The following is a 15,127-nucleotide window of genomic DNA, read 5'->3' as shown; positions in this document are numbered from 1 at the left end:
GAATTTGTGACTCGCACAACTGAACCGGCAAGTGCACCGGGTCGTCCAAGTAATACCTTAGGTGAGTGAGGGTCGATCCCACGAGGATTGTCGAATTGAGCAAGCAATGGTTCTCTTGCAGATCTTAGTCAGGCAAATAGAAAAGTGTGGTTGTTGTAGAAACGCATGAAACAAAATAAGAACAAAGGCAATATCGACTTGATGTAGAAACAATTATAAGAACACAGTTAAGGTCTCGGAGATGCTTGTTCTTCCGAATTACACCTCTTTACTAACTACTTTAACAATGAGTGATCCATTCAATGGCAAGGCTGTAAATGATTAAAGCCAGGGCCAATGGTCATTAATCTCTTTTGATCCACATCAAATGCCATGCCAATGGTCAATCGATCTAAACGAGGGTGAAGCTCACGCAATTCAATCTCCGATGATCCTACTCAAAATGCCACAGACAAGGTCGGATCTTCCGGATCCGAGAATAAAGCTCTATGATTCTAGCCTTAGCACCACAGAAACCTCATTTACCCATGACTAATAGGATTTTATGTCACATATCCCAATCAGCCCAGATACTCTATTGGAATCTGTGATGCATTCTCAAGCTGCAGCTCAATACTATCCCGTGAAGGACTCGTAAGAACTCATGCAGAATAAGGGGTCATATGCTAGTTCCACCCCAGATTCATAAGGATGAAGAATGAATATGCATCATAGAATGAAATCAAACATATATTAAAGTAGACAAGTAATGATATTGATCCACAGGAATGAGCAGAGCTCCTATCCTTAACCTAGGAGGTTTAGTTGCTCATAATGTTTAGAAATAATGTGTATGTGCTTCTCCCCTCCTAGGAGGCATAGTCCTCAGGAAGAAGGAAGCCCCTTATTTATAGTAAATACTAGACCTAAAAGATATTAGTCATAATTAAAAATTACAAAAATGAGATAAACTAAGCTAAAGGTGTGAAAATCCACTTCTGGACCCACTTGGTGCGTGTTTGGGTTGAGCTTGGCGTCCAACTTGAACACCTACTAGGGGGTAAATATGTTGCTTCCTTGTTCCCCTTGTAGCGTTGAACGCCAGTTTGGGCATTCAACTTGGGAGGTTGGTCCTTTTGGGGCGTTGAACACCAGAAAGGGGGTAGTTTGGGCGTTCAACGCCTAGTTTGGGTAGTCCAATCCAAAGAAAAGTATAGGCCATTATATATTGTTGGAAATTCCAGGAAGTTAGCTTTCCAACACCAATGAGAGAGCGTCAATTGAACCTCTGTAGCTCCAGAAATGCTCGTTTGAAAGCATAGAGTTCAGGATTTGACAGCATCTACACTCCTTTCTTTGCCTCTGAATTAGACTTTGCTAAAACTTGCCAAATTCACCCAAAAATTATCTAAAATCATAAGAAAAACACAAAAGCTCAAAGTAGTATCCAAAAAGTAAATTTTGCATTAAAACCTACTAAAACATAATAAAACTTAACAAAATATACTAAAAACACTAAGAAAATTGCATCAAAAAGCGTATAAAATATCCACTCATCAGTGTGTGTTGGACCAACCGGGAAGTTGGGACCGTTACATGCCATTGGTGGAGTTTGCGTACAACAACAGCTTTCATGTGAGTATTGGAATGGCTTCGTATGAGGCTTTGTATGCACGGAAGTGTCAGTATCCACTGTGTTGATATGAAGCCGGTGAAGCAAGTATGTTAGGGCCGGATTTGGTAACAGAAACCACTAAGAAGGTCAAACAAATTAGGGCCAGAATATTAACTGTGCAAAGCCGACAGAAGAGTTATGCAGATCAGAGAAGGAAACCGTTGGAATTTGAAGTGGGTGAGCATGTATTTCTAAGGGTTACTCCAACAACTAGAATAGGAAGGGCAATCAAAACTAAGAAGTTGAATCTGAGGTTCATTGGGACTTTTGAGGTCTTGAGACGAGTCGGGCAGGTGGCATATCAAGTAGCCTTGCTGCCGCATTTCTCAAACTTACATGATGTATTTCATGTGTCACAACTCCATAAGTACACGTCAGATGCAGCTCATATGTTAAAACCTGAGTCGGTTGAGTTGAAGGAGAACCTGACTTTTCAAGTAACACTGGTGCGGATTGACGACACTAGTGTGAAGAAGTTGCGTGGAAAGGAAGTTCTGTTGGTTAAGGTAGCTTGGAAGAGAGCAAGAGTAGAAAAGCATACTTGGGAATTGGAGTCCGAGATGGGGAAGGATTATCCCGAGTTATTCTCAGGTAGTCACTAAATTTTGGGGACAAAATTTCTTACTTGGTGGGGAGAATGGAAGAACCGCAATTAATTAACTGCTTAATTAAAATAATTTAATTGTCTGAAATAGGTTCAAAAATTTAGAATATTAATTATAAAATTTAAATATGATATTTGGACTCAGTAGATTTTTTTGAGTTAGAAAATATAATTTTCTGCGAAAATTGCATAAAAATACATACCGGTAAATTAGCTGGCAGTACTGGCTTAAATCTCTCCGGTACTATGTGAGAGTAGTAAAAACTATAGAAAAACTTAGAAAATGTAAAGTTAAAAACCAGGCACTAATTCTAAAGGTTTGGCCCAAAATTGGGGCAAATGAACTAAAAATGCTAACGAGTTGGACCGGGCCCAAGTTTGGCCCAAGCCAACACACATAACACCCCAAACATAACCCATTCAGCACAGCACACTCACAAACATAAAAAACATAGCTTCATAGAGAGAAGTGAGAGAAGAGAGCAAAAGGGGAAAGGTTACTATTCATTCTTCATTCTAGTGACTATAACTCGAGCTATAGTGCTCCAATTCGTGTGTCGTCAGCGACTACGCGAAGATCTCGTCGAGCCCGTTAGTTCTATCTAAATTTTGTTGGTAATATTTTGAAATTTTTTCTCCATTATGCAGCCCTTAAAAATTCGAAAATTAAGGTTTGAGTTTTGAGTAGATTTTTGTGTTTTGATTGTTTAGGTGCTAATCATTAGTGAGAAATTATTGGGTTCTATCCCCAATTTCTGTGGACAAGGTAATTTTTCTCCAAAATGCTTGTAGTTTGGTATATTGTGAATATTAGGTATTGATTTTGATGAAATATATGATGTTAGTTTGAGCATTGGTGCTTGTTGAAATTATCTTAACTATTTGGAAGCATTGGATTTGAGTTGGAGGCTTGATTTGGACTCAAATTTAGTGTGTGGTGTATATTGGAATCGACCAAGGTATGATTTCGGTTTCTTTTATATAATATGTAATATTTCTAGACACTTAGGCTAGTAAACCATAGGATAGGTTTGAATTGTTGATAATGTATAATGATTTTTGGTGATTATGATAAAATTGATAAAATATGATGTTGAGTGTTATTGTTTGATGATAGATATTTATGAGGATATTGGGTTTTGAATATTGTGGTTGGTGTTGATATTGAATGGTGTTAAATAATGTATATGAAAAGTTAAATTGTGTGAAAATTGTTGAGGTTGAGATATTGATTGTGAATTGTGGAATTATGGTGGAAAGATTGAGGGAAAATGGGTGTTGAGTTGATTGAATTGCAATGGAAAGGTAAAGTATATTATATGGTAATGTTTTGTGGTGAAAATTGAGTAGGTTTTGGTTTGGTTTGGATTTGGAAATCGGAAACTAAAGAACCTTGAGGATTTCGTGTAAAACCTTTTTTTTATTGAACTTTGGCAGATCATAACTTGAGCCTCAGTTTTTGAAATTACTTGAAATTTATCTTAAATTGAAGTTCATTTAAAGAGCTTTAAATTGATATATAGTTTAAGGAAAATGGAGTTTTATAGAGGAAGTTATGAACGTTTAAAGTTTGGTATTTAAAACTAAAATTCTGCAAATTTGAAAATTTTCTAAGTTTGGTGAGGGTTGCGTTCGCGACACAGTGCACACAATGTGAACATTCTGTTCAGGTTGGGCATTGCGCGTACACGGGTACTGCATGCGTACGCAAACCACCAAAATTCTGACCCTTGCGTATGCGAGCTTCAACACACGACGCGAGCATTCCATTCGGATTTGGATACTCGCGTACGCGAACAGGGTGCCGTGTACGCGGACACCCAATTTTTCATGCATGCATATGTGAGACAGAGGCTTGCGTACGCGAGACCCCTATTTTGCTGAAAAAAATTGTGGGATAATACTCAATTTGGTCCCTGAACTTACACGCGAGTCTCAATTTAGTCATTAAAGTTTCAATTGCCTCTATTTAGTCCCCAAACTTTGTGAACATAACTCATGTTAGTCCTTGAAACAATTTTTAACGTACAAACGTTAATAGAACACTGTCGTGACAGCCGAATGCCACACTAAACTTTGTAAAATGATGTCGTTTTGGTTTTGACACTCAAATAACCTAAAAACAACATCCTAAATGGTGTTTATTAAAATTTTACCTAACAAAATAAGTAATACAATGTCATTTTTGAGCTATTTAAATGTCAAAACCAAAACTGCATTATTTTACAAATTTTAACGTGACATGTGATAGTCTACAACAGCGCTCTATTAACATTTTTATACTAAAAATGGTCTCAGGGACTAATATGAGGCACGTTTATAAACTTCGGAGACTAAATAAAGGCAATTGAAACCTCAGGGACTAAATTGAGACTCGCGTGTAAGTTCAGGGACCAAATTGAGTATTATCTCAAAAATTGTTTTCCTTTGTTTTCAAAGGTTTTCTAGCTTTCTAATCTTCTTTATGTACCGTTTAAGAATACTATCTAGTGTTTAGGTCCTCATATTACTAAAGATGAGTTAGTAACTTAATTTAGTGAATTTCTATATAAATTTAGAATATGGAGGCTTAGGTTTCTGGGGTACTAAGGATGGATTAGTTGAGAGAGATGGCAGAGTACTGTAATGATGACTAATGTGATGAGTTGTGGAATTATGAACTGATGATAGTTGAGACAAGTCTAGGACTCTGAGTACTGAAAATGAATTCTAAAAACCACTGATATGTTGTTTTATACTGAGATTGTTGAGACACTATGCACCTGGCAAGAACGGTTGATTAATTCCACTTGTCGAGGTCGCAGCGGCGGCATAAGGACGGTTGGTTTATCCCGCTTACATTGAGATGTGAGGTCTGTGGCAGAGTATCCCGCTCGCATCCTTTCGGATCACAAAAGTGTGCCCGGCACTATATCCGTGGGTAGTGTGCCCGGCACTATATCCGTGGGAGATCCCACTTATATTCGTGACCAAAAGGCGACATTCCCATAGAATATGTTGGGTTGGCAGTTGAACCAACAATGTGATATCACAGCCAAATAGGACAGGCATTCATCAATATGTTTGCTTGCTTTTGCCAACTTCATTGTTTGCCTAATTGTATAACATGCTTAATTGCTTCTTGAATTACTTGATATACATGATTATACTTGTGTTTTACTTGTATTGCTATTACTTGTGTTTTCTGCTGGGATTGAGGAGGTTCGGAAGGCGGTGGCGATGGGATCGCTTGGAGGTTAGGTTGGTGAAAACTATGGGACAGTGGCAAAATGTTATACTAGAAATCCCCTAAGTTAGATGATCTGTTTAGGGATTTATTTAACTATTTTATAAAGTTGAATCTTATGCTCGATGTAAAGTTCTAGGATTGCCTCAGGCGTCTCGAAATCTTATATCTTACATTACTAGACACTGTTACCATACTGAGAACCTCCGGTTCTCATACCATATTCTGTTGTTATTTTTCAGATGCAGGTCGTAACCCATCTCGGTGAGTTGCGTGATGGTGACAGAACAGAAGATCTTATCATCTTTTGGATTCCTTTTGAATAGTTTTGTTTTAGTACTCTCACTTTTGTATCTATTTTTGTCTTAGAGGCTAACTTTAAGAGAGATATTGTATATGCTGTTTTAACTTTCAAAACTTTGTTATGTCTGTATATACTAGTCGGCCTAAACTCCGTGGGCTGAGACTAATACTTATGACTATTATACTCATATATCTACATATGCCTTATCATCTTGTATTTATATCTTGTACCTTTGTACTTGTAGCTTTGTGTGAACGTTCGAACTTTTGTAACTCTATTTTTGAGTTTATTTTTTTATCGAACTTGTAGACTCTCTCTCTCTCTCCTCTCTCTCTCTCTCTCTCTCTCTCTCTCTCTCTCTCTCCTCTCTCTCTCTCTCTCTCTCTCTCTCTCTCTCTCTCTCTCTCTCTCCTCTCTCTCTCTCTCTCTCTCTCTCTCTCTCTCTCTCTCTCTCTCTCTCTCTCTCTCTCTCCTCTCTCTCTCTCTCTCTCTCTCTCTCTCTCTCTATTTTTGTGTGTATATATATATATATACGTATAAGCCTTCGAATTGTCGTGACCTTTAATTATCCTTTGCTTTATGCCATGAGGTAAGGCTTAGGGTAATTAGGGTATTACAAACTCTATCATCGACACTTGAAATCTGGTTTTTGGATGAATACAGAACATCTGTTGCATGCATGTGTCGTCAGTGATGGGCATTATTTGAAACTGTATTAGCCCACCAAATACTTGTACATGATTCTTGTATAAAATATTGCTCACCCTGTTTGAAATGTAACTTTGTATGTCCTCACAAGGACCATTTTCCAACTCTACAAAATTGATGGTGCATAGAATAGCAAAAGAAATCGGATATTCACAAATAAATGCCATTCCTTCGCTTGTGTTTATTATGATCTCACCGTTATAATACATTTACAAATTTGCAATACGTTCCATAACCTCATCCTCACATCACCTAATATGTTTTGATACTACTAACTGTGATGAAAAAAACACAAGTACGATTCAGTTATGGAATAACAATAGTATTTATAGGCAAGACTCTTAAATTTAAATATTTTATTTAAAGAAAACGCAACTTACGCTTTATAAAAACGCAACCTGCGTTTTGCAGGTTTTAATTAAAAAAATTTTAAAAATACAAAATGCAACCTGTGTTTTGTGTTGTTGGAAACAAAAAAAAAAGAAAATACAAAACGCAATGTATTTTGCAGGTTTGAAAATAATTTTTTTTTAAAACAAAATGCAACTTGAATTTTGTGTTGTTAAAAAACCAAAAAAAAAAAGGTAAAAATATAAATCACATGTTGCATTTTGCACTGGCATCATAACGGTATAAATACTTTATAAACATTTATTTTCTTGTGTAATACCAATATTTTTTCATATAAAAAAATGAGCTAATTATAAAAAATATAATATTTATTAATTATTTTTATCATATTTTTTAATTATTTAAAGACTGTTTTATCAATAATGTCTTTTAAAAACTATTCAATCAATGTCTAATTTTTTGGAATACCAAATTGATAATTAACTCAATTCTAAATTGTATAATCCTTATAATTTTATCTCAAAGCATATTTAATTTTAACACTTGTTAGTAATCATTTTAAGAGTTTATTATAGTAGTAAAATAAAAATATTAATATTGATTATATTTAACTCTCTTTTTTGGGTTTTTTTAATAAATAATTTAATTCTTTTAATTATCAAAATAAATAATTTGTAGTGTATTTATTAATTTACACCACATTTATTTATTTCTTTTACATTGTAAACGACATAATTTTGTACGTATTTCGTTTATATTGTAAACGAAAAATGTGTATTTTTTTCAATTTTTATATATCTCGTTTACAATGTAAACGAGATATATGTATTTATAAATAATTAAATATAATTTTAAAAATAATAAAAAATATTAATAATTTAAATTAGACCAAACTATTAAAATAGAACGTTTCAAATAATAGAAAAGATAGACGATTTTAAATAACGGAAAAGATAAACCGTCTATTTTAAATAATAGGAAAGATAGACCACTCATTTAAAATAAGTCCGTTAACATGTTTACACTGAAAGCACATAAGTGCACCTTTTTTTTTTCTAACTGTCCATTATTAATACATTTGCTTCTTCCGTTCACTTACTTCCATTCATTGACGGTTTTTTATTAAAATTTATATAAAAATTTGAAATTGTGTTTGTTATATGGAAGTACATAAAAATTTTGTTTGTTGCATGGAAGTAAATACAAATTTAAAATATAATTTAAATAACCTTATCCAAAAAGAATTAAATGGAGATGGATTGATTGGTTGGGTAATTCTGATTAATCAATAGGTATCAATCCCTATTCGATCGGAAGAACCTGGCTGACATATATTTAAATTATATTTTAAATTTTTAAATTTTATTCTTTTACTTTAAATAAAAAATTTAATTTTTAAATTTAAAATTCAAAAAAATAAAAAATTTCGTCTTTTGAAATCCTAATTTTTTTTAAGAATATTTTTTTATTTATCGAATAATGCTACACCTGTTAGATTTTTTACAAATATAGAATATATTAATTTTAAAAATTTAAACCTTTTAAATTTTTTGTTTGTTAAATATTTTTCAAATTCTTTATTTTTCTACTTTTTTGATAAAAAGATTTTTTTTTTAGTTTCAAATTTAAAAATAAAAAATTTTCATTTTTTTTTCTTCTAAATATTACTGGACTTTATTTTATTTTATTACTTTAAATAAAAAATTTTATTTTTAAATTTAAAAATTCAAAAAAATAAAAAATTTTATCTTTTGAAATCCTAAATTTTTTTAAGAATATTCTTTTATTTTTTTATTTTAAATGGACAATGTTCTCTATTAATTAAAATGGACTATTAATTTTTTCTATTATTTAAAATATTTTATTTTTAAAAGTTTAGTCTAATTTAAATTATTAATATTTTTTATTATTTTTAAAAATTATATTTACTATATAAATACATATATTTTGTTTATACTGTACATAAGATAATTTTTTTATGTATCTCGTTTATATTTACAAAACGAGATATATGAAAATTTGGAAAAATACACATATTACTTATTTTTACTGTAAATGAAATACGTACAAAATTATCTTATTTACTGTGTGTAAACGTAGTAAATAAATATGATATAAATTAATAAATGCTCTACAAAATGGTAATTAAAATAATTAAATTATTTATTTGATTAAAAAATCCCTCTTTCTTGCTGTTCTTTTCCTTTCCCGAGGTCGTATTCATGTGAAACGGATACATGCCGCCGCATGGAGTATAGTATACACTGGCTGGCATTATCACGTTAATTAATTAACTATAATTAATATTTTAAGCAGAATTTTTTTTCTTTTATAAAATATAAAAAAAATTTAATTTTCAAAACAAATTAAAAGCACATTAATTTTTTGACATCCAAAAATTTACTTAACAAATAAGTGAATTTCAATAATGCAAAATAAATTCGCCTATTGTATTAGTAAACTTGTCTCTATGAGTTCGTTCACGCTCTGCTAGGTTTTACTGCGTCGCCTCCATGGTTACAATTTTCTTTGTTTTTTCTTCGTCAAAGTCTTTTCTATCTTCTTCTACTTTCTTCTCTTAATTTTTTTTCCACTTAGTTCCCTAATTTTCATTTTCTCTCCCAATTTATTCCTCTTTTAATTTATTTCGTTTTCTAATTCACCCATTCCATATATCTTATTTCTCTCTGAAATCGTTAAATACCAATTCTATTTTTCTCTACACCATGAGCAAACAAATCAGAGACACAAAACCCTCATATAATTGATAGTGATCAGGAGGATGACTTGATCGTTTTAGCTTATGAAGATGTTTCTGAAGGAATTCAAGCCTGTACACGGAGCCTGTCTGAAAGAATTTTCTCAGATCGGATCTTTTCCGTAGGTACCATGGAAGGAGCTCTCTATGCAATATGGAATAAACCAGAAGGATTCAGAGTAGTCGAAAAATCCAGGAACCAGTTTCAATTTTTCTTTGAGAACGACTCTGATGTGACTCGAATTGAGAGAGGTTCACCTTGGTTATTCAAGAGTTTTGTTATTCATGTTCGCAGATGGAAGCAGTCAATAAACATGGAGAATAATCACATCTCTTCTTTTCCTGTATGAGCACAATTTTGGGGATTGCCTGAACAATACAAAACACTTGAGATTGGACGAAAATTGGATGGGAGACTTGGTCAAATTGAAGATGTTGCTCTATTTGAAGTTAGAGGCAAAGATACACGCATAGTGAAGGCTAAAGTCGAACTGAACGGTGATAAAAGAGTGAGGGATACACTGAAACTGCTTGATCCTAATCAGAAAATGCTGGAAATTGGAGTACGCTATGAACATATAGGTGTGTTCTGTACTTATTGTGCAAAATTGGGGCATGAATCTAAGAACTGCCAATGTTTTATTGATGATTCTGCCCAAAACAATATCAAGGAAGATAAAGTTGGTGAATGGCTTAAGGCAGATCAAGACGGTAGGCGTTTAACTGAAAAGAGAGCTTCCTTCAATCCTAACCAACCTCGGAATGGTTCTATTCTAGCTCAACCGAAGAAAAAACCTCCACCTGCTTGGCTTTTTGATAGTTTCTCAAAAATGAGTGTACAAGATGATCAGAAAAAATAGAATAATGAAAAAATTACTGCCAATTTGGGTTCTAGAAAAGAAAATGAGGGTGAATCAGAAAACACAGGTACGGCTACTGATACTAATTCTTCTTCTAATGCTTTGTTGGAGATATCTTATCCCATGAATAATGTCCAACACAATAACAATGTCATATCCAAGCTTAAAAAGAAGAATAAAAAGCCAAACCTGAAACAACTTGTCAGAAAGTCTGTGATAGGTTTCAAACGGAGGAGTGGAGGTAATGGTACTGAAGAAATTTCAAAGAAAATTTGTCTCAATGATATTGTCTCTGATGCTATGATGGTGGAGGGTGCCAGCCTTCAAGTGGCACCCAAAGAAATATGAAACTGCTCTCGTGGAATCGTCGGGGTTTGGGGAGACCCCTGACAATCCACAATCTTAAAGGGATTTGCAAATCCTACTCCCCCGAGGTTAGTTTTATATGTGAAACAAAAAAATTAATCTCAACAAGTTGAAGGAAAATTAAGATCTTGTGGTTTCAAGGAATGGTTTATTGTGGATCCGGATGGATTATCAGGGGGTTTGGCAATGGCATGGAGGGACGGTTGCACTATTCAGATTTTGCAGCATGGTAGATTCTTCATTGCGGCATCAGTTCTGACAGCTGGTTCTGATGATCCCTATGGTGTTCTAGGTGTCTATCTCAGTTCAAATGATCAACATAGAATGGCTCAGTTTGCTGAATTAACTTCAGTCACGCAACAGCTTGATGGTAAGGTTGTGTTAATGGGTGATTTTAATGCCATTTCTAGTCAATTGGAGAAAGCAGGTGGGGGTGCTAAATCTCCTTCTTCTATCGAAACCTTTAACAGTTTTATTGATGATAATTCTCTGATTGATATTGGTATGGTCGGAAGACCATTCACTTGGCCGAATAAACGGAGGGGTGATGAGTTGATACAGGAAAGACTGGACCGATTCCTGGTAGGAGTTGATTGGCAGTAACTCTATCCCAATGCAACGGTTCTTAGACTGTCAGAATCAAGCTCGGATCACTCTCCTCTTCTCTTAGACTCTAATCTGAGAACTGAGAGATCTAAACGCCGATTCAAATTCCAAGAAAGATGGTGTTCCAATGATGAAATAAGGCAGATTGTTAGAGAGGTTTGGCACGAACAGATTGATGGTTCAGCCATGTATATCCTAGCTCAAAAACTAAAGTGTTGTCAACATAAGATTGTCAGATGGCAGCAAGAATACAGATCTAATTCGAAGGTGGAGATTGATTTACTACAGTCTGAATTAGAGGAACTTCATTTAGCAGGAATTCATGGAGGCGACATCATTTCAGAAATAGAGGACAAACTTGAAAAAGCATTGCAAAATGAGGAATCTTATTGGAAAGATAAGTCTAGAGTCAAATGGCTCAAATCTAGCGATCAGAATACAGCTTTCTTCCATCAAAAATTTAGAAATCGAACCCGAAGGAATAGAATTTGGCAACTAACTGGCAGTGACGGTGAAGTGGCTACTTCAAATGCTGGTATTGCTTCTGTGGCTGAATCTTATTTCAAGGACATCTTTTCCTCCACTTGTCATGAGAACCATGAACCTCTTTTTACTGATTTTGAACCTAAGGTTACAGCTCACATGAACCGTAGGCTTCAAAGACCAGTGACTATGGAGGAAGTGAAACGTGCAACATTTAGCATTCATCCCCAAAGTGCTCCAGGAGATGATGGTATGACAGCAAAATTTTTTCAAAGCTTCTGGAACATACTTAGTGGTGATGTATTTTGAGCAGTTAAGAGCTTCTTTTCAGGGGGCAGAATTTTGAAGGGTTTTAATCACACTCAGATCTGTCTTATTCCCAAGACTTCTGATGCTAAAGATATGACTCAGGTAAGACCAATAAGCCTATCTTCAGTCTTTTACAAGATTATCTCCAAAGTATTTGTACATAGACTTCAGGGTATGATGAATAGACTAATTAGCCCTACGCAGAGTGCTTTTATTAAAGGCAGATTAATCTCTAATAATATCCTAATTGCTCACGAGTGTATGCATTACTTGAAGAACAAAAAAAGGGGACTCGAAAATGAAATGGCGCTAAAACTAGATATGAGTAAGGCATATGATAGGGTGGAATGGCACTTTCTTTGGTTTATATTGGAGAAGTTTGGTTTTGACTCCCGGTGGATCATGTGGATTCGAGAATTAGTGACAACTGTTTCTTATTCTGTTATTGTGGAAGGACAACCTTATGGTTTCTTCAAACCAAATAGAGGTATTCGACAAGGAGATCCTCTATCTCCCTATCTTTTTCTTTTCTGTGCAGAAGGTCTCTCCTTCTTACTACACAAGGCAGAACAAAACAGACTAATTCAGGGTCTTCAGATACATAGGTGATGTCCCAAGGTCAACCACCTCCTCTTTGCTGATGATTCCATCTTATTCTGTAAGGCTAATCCTGAAGCATGTTCAAATATCCTGCATTTATTGAATTCTTATGAAAACATCAGTGGCCAGAGGATAAATCTTAATAAATCTGCTGTATTCTTTAGCCACAACACTCCCTCCACTACTCGTACACTACTGGCTAACTCTATGAATATTAATCATATTGGGGCTCAGGATAAATACCTTGGTTTGCTTTCTACAGTCTCTAAATCGAAAAAGGCTTCTTTTAGTATGATCAAAGAAAAGGTTCAGAAAAGAATCCAAGGATGGAAGCACAATCTTCTATCGTCAGGTGGTAGACATGTATTGCTTAAGGCAGTGGGAGAAGCTATTCCTATTTATACATTGTCTTGCTTCAAGTTGCCTGATGGTTTAATCTCGGAAATTCACTCTCTACTTTCTCAGTTCTGGTGGGGACAAAAAGGTTCCGAAAGGCGGATGGCTTGGATTAGCTGGGACACTATGACTCGCCCACGAAAAGAAGGAGGCCTTGGATTTAAAGATCTCAGAATCCAAAATCTGGCGCTTTTAGGCAAACAGTTTTGGCGACTTGTAACACAGCCTACTTCCTTATTATCCAAAATCCTAAGAGGTAAATACTTTAGCAATGGTAATGTTATAACGGCAGAAATTGGAGTCTTACCTTCTTGGGGATGGAGGAGCATACTGGAAGGCCAAAAGATTATTGAAAAAGGTCTTAATTGGGCTGTGGGTACTGGAGAGAATATCCGAATCTTTGAGGATCCTTGGCTGCCTCCTCCGTATCCTTTAAAGATTTCTGACATGCCAAATAGACAAGCTATCTCTGAGTTGGTTCCAAGAGTTAAAGATCTAATTACTGAAGATAGGAATTGGAATCAGAATCTTATTCAAGAATTATTTCCCCAAGACGTTGCAAACAGGATTTTGTCAGTTAAAATTCAGCAGAGTAGGGACAAATTACAATGGGATTTGAACAAATCCAAACAATATGATACAGCTTCATGTTACAGAATTGACTATTTATTTTACCATCCGCCTCTGGAGCTTTGCCCTAATTATATGCAATAGAAAAAGTCGTGGATTGATCTATGGAAGTTGAACTTGCCTCACAAAATTAAGCTATTTATCTGGAAAGCTCTCCATGGTCGGCTCCCGGTGCTTGCTCAGATTTATCACCGCATCCCATCTATATCACCAATATGCCCCTGCTGTCATGAAGCAACCGAAACAGTCACTCATTGTTTGATCGATTGCTCTAGAATTAAAGATGTATGGTCTCAGAGTTATCTTCGTGATTGTCTTCCCCCTCAGAGTCTTAACGACTTTTGGACATGGTGGATTGCATCAACAGAGATGCTTAACCCGTTGAAGAATGCTGACCGTAATCCTCAATTACTTGCCATCATTTGCTGGAACTGCTGGAAAGCTCGCAACCAGTTGACTTTTGAAGGTTCTACTTCAATGCCGTCTGCCATTCTAGCAAGCTCTGTCAAGTTGCTCCGTGAAATCCAAAGAACTCCCAGTTTAGGTCGTCATCTCCATGAGGCAAGCTCTTAGTTGCATTCAATTTGATTTATCATTCTTTCTTCTTTAAGATTTTTTTTTCGTTTTTCGACCATGCACCGATGGATGAATACCTTCAGTGTAGTGTTTTTGGGAAATCCCCACTTTTCATTATGCTGTCCTGCTTTTAGACATCTTTGTATTTCATTTTTCAATAATTAATGAAATATAACCTACTATCTTTGGGGGAAAAAAAATAAACTTGTCTATTTACATAGAATTAGCTATTGAATTTGACAAATTTATTTATGTTCTGATACGATTTGGATGGTATTAGCAATTTTTATATTTATAATTAATTTAACTTTTTTTAAATAATTTAAAAATATAAAATTGTTAAATTTAAATTTTAAATAAATATAATTTAAATTAACAATATAATTCAATTTAATAAAAATAAACATATTTTTATTTTTATATTAATATGATTAATTATATTTATTCAATTAAAAAATTAACAATTTAAAATTATTAATTTTAAATTAAGAAATACATGCACTCATATTATTTTTAAATTAAAAGAATATGGTTTATTTAAAATAATAAGAGTATATTATTTAAAATTTAAAATTTAAACATTTTAAATAAATTTATTTTTATTAATTTTAAAATTATTTAAAATAATAAAAATATATTTATTTAAATTAAAAATTTTAAAATAATAAGAATAAATTTATTTTAAAATTTTTTAAT

The sequence above is a fragment of the Arachis hypogaea genome, chromosome 20 (genome assembly GCF_003086295.3).
Source record: "Arachis hypogaea cultivar Tifrunner chromosome 20, arahy.Tifrunner.gnm2.J5K5, whole genome shotgun sequence".
Lineage (NCBI taxonomy): Eukaryota > Viridiplantae > Streptophyta > Magnoliopsida > Fabales > Fabaceae > Arachis > Arachis hypogaea.
The sequence above is the reverse complement of the archived record's forward strand: the minus strand, read 5'-3'. Positions refer to the sequence as shown.